This window comes from Amborella trichopoda, chromosome 8 (assembly GCF_054954075.1).
Source record: "Amborella trichopoda isolate Santa Cruz 75 chromosome 8, AtrichopodaSantaCruz75HAP2 v2.0, whole genome shotgun sequence".
NCBI lineage: Eukaryota > Viridiplantae > Streptophyta > Magnoliopsida > Amborellales > Amborellaceae > Amborella > Amborella trichopoda.
The window spans coordinates 15,138,944-15,148,923 of record NC_142343.1 but is presented as its reverse complement, the minus strand read 5'-3'; the positions used below and the strand labels follow the sequence as shown (position 1 = coordinate 15,148,923).

At 34.0% G+C, this 9,980-nt stretch overlaps 1 long non-coding RNA gene across 1 annotated transcript; it reads left to right on the top strand.

Annotated features, from left to right (window-relative positions):
• The first annotated feature begins 3,717 nt into the window (after positions 1 to 3,717).
• On the top strand, positions 3,718 to 5,961 carry LOC110007263 (uncharacterized). The gene is made up of 2 exons (XR_002280941.2): positions 3,718 to 4,126; positions 5,528 to 5,961. It is a non-coding gene; the product is annotated as an uncharacterized LOC110007263 (long non-coding RNA).
• The last annotated feature ends 4,019 nt before the right edge of the window (positions 5,962 to 9,980 follow it).

The window sequence follows — 9,980 nt, the reverse complement described above, 5'->3', positions numbered from 1 at the left end:
GAGAGGGGTGGAGGCCTCTACATAACAACAACATACACAAAAGAAAGGTGTGAGAGCTTCTATTGAGATAGAGAAAGTGTGTGAAAGAGAGTGAGTACAATCTCTCTCCCATTCAAGTTCTAATGATAGAACCGGCCCTAAGAGATAGAGTTGTACGTGAGAGTCAAGCTTGGACTGCTCCTCAATCGCGTTTGTAAGAGTATTTGTGAGCTTCCACCTCGTTCAGGATTTACGGTGTAGAATATATTTCGGTAGCTTGTAGTTGTCGGACGTGCCTATGTGAGTTGATCATTCCTCTCCACATTCATTCACCAAAACTATTTTACAATCACTTAGGTATGATACTCGGTTCTCAATTGATTATTTTGCTTCCGCTTCAGTTGTTGGACCATTTATTCCAACATTTATATCCATACTTCTTTAAGTTGAAATGATCATTTCGAAGATTTTTCAACTTTGAAACACCCTTTTTTCCTGAAGTTTTGAGGTGCACCTTACTTTTGTAGTATAAGGTTGAAAACTCATGTAAATTTTTTCCTGCCATAATACATGTACCCAAAAGGTATTCTACTCCCATAGGAGTAGAATGCGCATATACTGCCTTGGGTAAAATCTCACCGAGAATAAATTTTAGGAAACCAAATTTTAGGGATGTACCCACTTCAAACATAGATTAATCTAAATTAAAACAAACCAATTCTAGTAGTACCATCTATGCACTTGGAAAAATAATGTCTTGAGATTGAATAGAGACCCTCCATATGGCAAAGAACTCAAATTTCAATATATATTTTTTTTCGAATAATCATCTAATAATTCTTGAGTGGTTCTCAAAATTTCAGATTGGAAAAAAATCCTCCCAAGTAAATCTGATAACCAAGGGAATAGAAGTAAACTATGCCTCCGAAAGACATGTATGTATGTGTTTATTTGACTCATTTGGAGGATAAAATGGATGCTTCCGTCAGTCAAAAGATTTCACATTCGTACCAGTTTCAAACTTTCAATTTCAAAAAAACAGACCATTTCTCGAATTAATGGCAGGAAATGGCTTCCTTTTTATATAATCGGTTTGAACAACTATCTATTCTAGAAGCAATTCCTGTTTTTGTTCCTTTGTGTGCCATGTTTCTTTCACGTTTTCTTTTCTTCTTCCTAACATTTCCTATGATACCCTTCACATTTAAAATGTTTTCAAATTGTGGCAGTGGACCAATTTCGTGTTCTTCTTAACCTTGATGCTCCATTTTGTTCCATGTGTCTCATGATTATGTCACAGAAGAGAAAATGTCACAAACTCACAAGAGTTTTCAAAGTGAAGACATTAAAAAAAGAAGAGTTTTCGAAGTGAAGACATTAAAAAACAATGTTTTCAAAGTGAAGAATACCAGTTACCAAACCAGCTCATTTGGCTTTATATTGTCACTAGACAGAAGTCATTATTTGCCCAATAAATTACAATTGACCAGTATTAAATACATGCTACATGACTACAAATGTTTATGTTTGTTGCCTTAGGTGCCACAAACCAAAAAAAAAGAAACCCTAAACAAATGTGATTGTTTGGCAGTCACATGCAACAAGTCACAAGTGGAAATATTGAAGGGAAAAAATAATAAAGATCAAACCACACACACGGGGAAAATTCAACATGCTCATAGCAACAGCTGGCACATCACTATCCCTCCTCCAATCTTGAATCTTGAATCTTGTAGTAGCTATTTTTCTAATATTTTTCAGAGAAATTCTCATATAGGGCCTGTTTCTTAAACGATTTTTCGCCGGACTATTATTGTCCTGTATTTATTTTTGTAGAAAGCGATAGATATTGTAGCCAGGCTTTTTTATTTTTTTTGACTTTTAACGTTAATACTTATTTAGATGTGAAAGTGCTTTTTCAGACTAATGAAAAAACTCTTTCAGAAAACAAACATTCCCAAGGTACTCCCAAAGTGCTTTCACAAGAAGCAAACGGGGAGAACGAGAAAAATAGCTAAAAAGAAGTTGACAGTTGCGATACGACGCACATAATCATGTACAAGGTACCCTAGGCCCTATGCATTAGGGTGGATAAATGCGGAACAAGAATAGTAGGATAAAATAGATTTTAATAAAATAAATACCAAGCTCTACCCAGATGGCTCTGTCATCAAATTTCAGGGGGAAAAAAAAAAGAAACATTGAAAACAATTAGCTTACAACATATGTGTTGGCACAAAGGGAGGAAAGAATAACTCCTAAAGTATTTGAAAAAAAAAAAAAAAAAAAAGATCATGGGTCTTTTTCTATTTATATAATCCTCGAGATAAATTCAGAAGTATTTTCATGGATGCAAGCATACAATGTGTCTTATGAGAGCATGCTATACGCATTCCTTTCTATAGAAGGTTTGGATTGGACCAAGTGGAAGTGAAATTTCACAAATTTAAAATAGAGATAGAATTGTGGAGTGCACGTGCTTTCTGAAATACAAATATTATTATATGGTTTTACCTGAGAGAGTGGAATATATGAAACCAATAGATCTGAAGATTACAAAATACTAACCGCCGTAAAGAGGGTGCTCATAAAGCCATTGATCTTGCACCAAATCTCACCCTGGAGACGAATCGAGCTCCACAATCAACTTTGCCTACCGATCCGATACGTAGTGATCTAATTCTAAGGCAAGAACCACAACCTATAGAATATTTACGATATCGAACTATTAAGGCATGTTTCGTTGGTGAGTAAATATTTTCCCATGAAAAATATTTACATAAGTAAACACCCAGCAGGAACGACTTTTGCAAACTTTCTTCTTACAATGTTTGTCAACACGTTTAAAAAGCATTGCGAAATGAATTACATATGTTTGGTAACTTGATTGGTATTTAAATATAGTTTGTAAATATATTAAATCTATACATGTAATATTTAAATATTATAACTAAATATATATAACATAAAAAATATATAAATATTACATAACTATTATATTATATAAGTTTTATTTAAATATTATAGGAAAATTATAGATACTCCACAAAATGAACTTCATAAACATCTTCCCCCCAATACTTTTAGTATCATACCCTATACCCAAATTTTGTTTTTTCTTGTATTTACTCTCAATCAAAAAATAAAAAAACCTGAGGCTAAAATACCTTTCTCTTATCTAAGTCTCTTTACCCACCCTCTCTTTCTCTCTCTCTACCTGCCTTCTCTCTTTTTTTCTCTCTACCAGCCCTCTCTCTTTCTACTCGCCCTCTCTTACTCTCTCTACCCGCTTGTCTGTCTCTTTCTCTCTCTCTCTAGAGAAAGATTTTGAGAGAGCAAAAAAAATAGGTAGAGAGAGATTTCACAGAGAGAGGATGGGTAGAAAGAGAGTAAGAGAAAAGGCAAGTAGAGAGAAGGGGCAGGTAGTGAGAGAAAGAGAGAGCGGATAAGAGAAAGTGAGAGAGGACACAAAGGGCAGGTAGAGAGTGGGGCGACATATATATATATATATATATATAGAGGGCAGGTAGAGAGAGAGGGCAAGTAGAGAGAGAGAAAGAGAGAAGGTGGGTAGAGAGGGTGAGAGAGATAAATACAAGAAAAGAAAAAGTGTTTGGGTCTATTGTGTGATAAAAGTATTGGTGAGGAAGATATCTACAAAGTTCATTTTAGGGGATATCTATAATTTTTTCAATATTATATTACATAAATATATACTATATTATAATATGAGAAATGATTCTATAGGACCCTGCCACATATAGTGGTGAGACCCTATAGATCACCGTAGATCTCAAGACTCACTTCTCAAGATAAAAATTCAATTGCCCTTATACTTACCTTCTTTTTCTCTCTCTCCTTAAATTTCTCAGAATAAGTACAACAAGAGTTGTCCTTGTCTCTAAAGTTCTCTCTCTCAAGCAAGATGAACGCTCCTCTCTCCTCCCTCACTTTTTCTCTTTGTCTAGTCTTTCACCCTCACAACCTCTCTCTTCTCTTTCCCTCAGTGCTCCCCGCTTCCCTGCACCTCGCTCTCACCCTCATGGCTTTCCTCTTCTCTTTCCCTCATGACTTTCCTGCACCTCTCTCTCTCAAACCCCGCAAAACAACTACCTCAACAGATACCACCTTCCCAGCTACGACCAAGGTACAATATTCTCTCTCTATTACATCATAATATTAGGGTTTAGTGTGATTTTACAAGTTTCAATGTTAGGCCTTTTTTAAATTAAAGATTTCAAAAAAGTTTGGGCCTGTATAGGATTAGGGTTTAGGGTGGTTTTATAGGTTTGAACATTGGGGCTTTTTAAATTAGAGATTTTAAAAAGGGTATGGTTTCTTTAAGGTTGCAACCTTAAACAATCCAATTATGGCGCACATTCAAAATTTATCATAACATAAAATTTTGATGTAAAATATTTTAAGGATTCTCTCAAAATCTATTTTCATATCTAATTATAAAATTTTAAACTCCAAAAATAGTTAAAATCAAGTAGATCTATAAGCATATGAAAATCTTGAAAATGGACGGTCTAGATAATATATTGTAAGATGCACTATTTATGGGACTCAAAATCCTTTTTTTTGTCATAGTCATGCATCTCTATGTCGAGATGATCAATTAGAGGATTTTTTCAACATTAAAACAACCTTTTCTGATGGATTTTTGAGGTGCATTCCCAGTTCTACATTTAATGTTGCTACTTTATATAAACTTTTTCCTTTTAAAAAATCTATGGTTCTATAGGGTTTAGGGTGCTTTCTAAAACCTAGTTTTAGAGGTTTGAATGTCAGGGCTTTTTTAAATGAGCGGTTTTAAAAATATATATGGCTTTGTATATAATGAAATTGTTGTTCATAGCTGCAAAACCCTTGAAAATGTACTTTACTGCCAAATTTTTAGTGATTTTTCTTCATTCAAATGGTTTTGTTCAAGACTATACCTCTGCAACTTATTCTTAGATTTTGTTGAATAAATTTTTTTTGCAATTTTAAAAATCTTGGTTTATTCTCAGTTTTCCACAAATTGTTGAATAAATGTTATTCATGTTCTTCCATTTACCATCATATTTTCTTCCATCACAACCTTTATTGTATTTCTTATTCATACATGAAACAAATATCTTAATTCTTTAATAATGGTTTGAGTTTGTATTACCTATAATGCATTTGTTTTCCTTTTTTTAGATGATAAAAGAATTGATGTATATAACTTTTGTAGTTCTGATGAAATTGATGTGTTTAATCCCTTCAATTGTATAATACATTCCAATGTTGTTTTTTCTGAACTCATAATGAAACTTGAATTCTAGAGCATTAACTTTGTCTTTGAAAGATTGTCAATTTCATGAATATGTACTTATTGTTTGACTTTTGGTTGTTTGAGCAATGATGTGGAACCCCACCATAGTAGAAATACGGCACAAGAGTTCATGAGCATATGAATATAGGGATGAATGAATGGATGTGATAACAAGTTCAGAGTGTGTCACCTCCTTCATATGAATGAGTGGTTAATGGATTTTGTTACATGATTAATCATCAGCAGAGTACCATAATCATGAAAGGGTGTTTAAGCAAAGTTACCATTAGATATGATGGATGGGATGGATGATCAACATGCAACTTGGATGTAATGGTATGGAAGCATTTCCTAAGCAAGTTATAAGGCCGATTACTTTTTTAGTAGATGCTCTGGTCCTTCTTAAAAGGCTGATGAGTACAGGTGCACGTTCATGGTTTCCCCATGAACATTTTTAAATAAATTTAGAAGGCGATATTCACTTACGTCAGTTGGAATTTGTTAGGATTTTCTATTTGTGCTTTAAAATTTAACAAAGCAGGCTGCTTGATTCTTCACCTTCTTGCCTGTAATATGTTGTATGTTGTGGTTTTCCTTTCTGTTTCTTTTCTTCTTAAGACTTGACTCTATATTGATTGGATTCTTATGTCTCTATGATGCAAGCAATGATTTGTCTTCAATTGACTGGATTCTCATGTATCTATAATGCAAACAATGGTTTTGCTTTAATTGTATCATGTTCTCTCTGTCTCTCTCTCTCTCAGAGGGAGAGAGAGAGAGAGAGAGAGGGAGAGAGAGTCCTCTCTACAATAGTAGCTCACACATACACACATACTCATTTTGTTTTGATGAGAGTGTTTAATGAGTGGGGTTGCTTTCTTTTGATTACACATAAGTCCTTTTGGAGACTTGACTTTGTTGTGGTCATACAGATTTAACGTGTAAATACCCTGGATCATGCCTTAACTAATAATGGGAACTATCTGGGCATTGTTAAACTACTTGTGTGCAAAGCACTATAACCCACTGCCTCTTTGACTTATTTCTACGAAATTCTAATTGACATGGTATTATATGAGCCCCTTATGTTTAGGTTAGAGTTTTGGTTTGTTTAATTATTACATGCGTGATTTTTATTCTATTGTTTTATTGTTGACACAAGAGACATAGTCAAATGTTTGTTTTCTTTCTTTCATGCTTTTTGAAAAGAAGATAACATCCAAACTTGGGGTGAAATTACATGGGCTAAAGAAGGCCCTGGATGTTGACATTTTTGTTCAATTGTATAGAACAGCCAGTTGAAATTTTACGTCCCATATTGAGTGCAAAAATGTGAATTGTATAGAACAACTTCTTTTTACTTTATGTTGGTACTGTGAAATATTATTTAATCAATTATCGGAGAATTTATAGTTAACTTTTTATTATCTAACTTTGTAAACTTTTTTGTTATCTAAGAGATGCAATGTTATGGATATGATATAATACAGGTCGTGTATGTAGAGAGTGTGAGAGCAAGAGAAAAAAATTATAATTCGATCTATAAAATACCGAAAAATATGGTCAGGACCGTATTTTTGTAACCTTGTGTTTTTCTATATAAGGTCCAAAATTGCCCACTAGGCTTATGAAACTTGCATCATAAAGGTGATCCCTATCCCAATAATGTTTTATTGCTCAGTCTCTCTCTAATCTCTATTCTTATGAGACTTGTATTATCTATATGACAAGTAACGTTTGCATGATTTGGCGCAGCTGCCCTATTATAGGGTTGTAAAATAATGTGTTCTTCTTTTTCCTATTAATGAACAATTCGGCTCTCCCCCATTGACTTACCCAAAAAAAAAGTAACGATTACCAAGTTGTACCATATCAATAACAAAGAAGTATTATAAAATCATATAGTCTTTGTGAGCTGTCAAGGGGACATTATTCTGCTCTTATCAAATAAGATGACATTTTGTTGCCCAGCTTGCACAATTGTTTTCTGCTCTCTCTATATGGAATGAATGATTTTGGATATGGTTTACCGTTTTTGTTCATTTACTATTTGAAACTTAGTTAAGTGTTCATTGTCAATGATTTCGGTCCAATCTAGAGTGTCCGATGACAGTATGTAGAGAGAGACCATCCACACTCATGATACTTGAGGGTGGAGGCTAAGATATACACATCAAATTTCAGCATGTAATTCTCATTTTCTATAATATTTCTATAGACTAGAACCGTAACAAGAAAAAATTGCTAGTACCATTTACAAGTGTTAAGCGGCCCACAAAGAGGTTGCTCTATACAAAAACCCAAAAAGAGGCTAAAAAAATGCTTTATATCAAAAATATAAATAAGAAGTTTAAATAAAAAAAATGGGAGACCATATGCTAAAAAAGGTTCTAAAAAAATCCTATGTTTGTTGTCTTGTGTTGCTCCTCTTTAGCGAGATCATCGGATGCTAAGCTGGGCTGTCCCTCCCAATGAGTAGCTCCATAACAAAAGTGGGACTCATCCACAAGGGTCGGAACAAAATGTTGTGGTTGCATCAAATTGCATGTAAAGAGTAAAAAATCACCACTAAGCAATAAATAATAGGTTTTCACTAAGAGGTTCCAAATGTCATGGCCAAAATAAATGATAGGTACAAAAGAAATTATCATATGAAACAAAATATATTTAACTAGCTTGCATGTATGTCATTGGGAAGAGTACCATAATAGTAAAAGCATATCTAAAACGTACCACTATAATCTTGAATCAAAGCATTCGAGGACTAACCCGTGGTCATGGCATCTATCGTTGAAATCTATAACGTATGTTAAAAAACACAATAACTTGTCATACAAGTGGTGAGAGTAAGAAGAAAAAGTAGATAAAGAGAGTATAAAGTAATCAATACTTACAACATAACCAATATTTTACTTCTGCAAGGTGTGAATCACTGCTTTTTGACAATGAACAAGTGCGAGAATTATGTTCCACTTTGTTGCACATATGACATGTAACAAGCTTTCACGGCTTCTTCTCTGATGGTGCTTTAATTTTTATGGTCGAAGGGCGGCCATTTGTTGTTGGTAGCAATAGACTTTGCAATATAATATCACTTGTTGAACAATCTAGATTTATTTCACTTGTTGTCGTAGCTACTCCCATGTTACTTTCATTGCCCATAGTGCAAACTTGTGTTGCATTTTCAATACTTTCCTCGCAGATAGCTCTTTGCCTTAATTCTTGAAATACTAACAACGCTACATCAAAAACAAGTGTAGATTTTGCCCAATCTCTATAATGTTAATTGCTTTGCGACTTAAATAGTTGAATCGTTAGGATAGAGAATTCATGGAATTTTCCATCACTAATTTTTTATGCTCATTTAACCCTTTCTTGGCATTCCTTGTCCATCGCCTTAAAATGTATTGGGATGGGATTTCTTGAACATGCTCACGATGCAAAACGGCTAACATATGTTTAAAAAGGTACCAAAAAACTCAAATAATTTACGGCTACAAGTTGCTTCGGTTTTAGAGACATAAAATATAAGTATATATTCTTTGCTATTTTTTTCATATGTGGTCAACTTGTATGCGTTGATTGACCCATCATCCTCAATGTTATTTACCGCAATCGATATCACTTCATCCAGTTCCTTTTGAAACTTAATGAACATTGTCTCGGTATAAGCATATGCTACTTGTTTCTCCATAGGTAGTCTTGTGTTCAAAGTTGGTGTAGAATAAGAAGTGAGATTATCTAAATAGGATTCATCGTTGTACCAGCGATCAATGGCCTCTTCATATTTAAGAACAAATTCTTACAGGGTACTTTGAGAGTTAAAAAACCTATGAAAAAAATGGTTCATACTTTCACTTCGCTGGGTAGTAGAGCAATTTGCAGAGAATGTACCGCACAAGTAGACTGGTATCCATTGATGTTGAATATCATATAATGATACTAACCAATTATTTCCTTTAGCTCATACTTATCAATAATCAATCCCCATGAACTCTCGAACTCTTCAATTGTTTTGGTCCAATTAATACAATTGAGGAACTCCTTTACAAAAGTAGGATATTTTACACAAATGCTACCCAACTTCTCATTGACCTTTTTTAAATTATGCCATTTGCAAAATCTGTGGACAGTGTTCGGGAATACACGAGCAATAGCTCCTTGCACGGCCTTGTCTTGGTGGTAATTATTGTAATTGGATGTTTGCTTGCGAAAGCCATATCTCAAATAGCCAAACAAATGATGATTTAGTTTCATCTCCTAAAAGTGTACACCCAAATAAGGTAGAATTTGTACGGTGGTTGATTCCAATAAAAGGGGTAAAAGGCATTTTAAACCTATTAGTCTTATAGGTTGTATCCAAAATTACCACATCCCCAAAACATTGATATGCATTTCTTGACCTCGCATCAACCTAAAAAATATTTGGTAAATGGGCATCATCAGCATCAATTGCATAAAAGAAAGAAGGATTTTCACTTTGCATGCATTTAAATAATTTAAGAGCAATTGAGCATCATCGTCAAGGCTTTTCTTTTTAAACTTTCGAAGCTCATTTTTACAATCACGATCCATTAGACCTAAATTACAGTCTCCACCATATTCTACTCCAAAGACATTCATAATCTTATTAGTAAGAATCCTGGCTTTATGAACAGTATCGATAATACTTCTCTTACATTCAGAAATAGCCCAATGC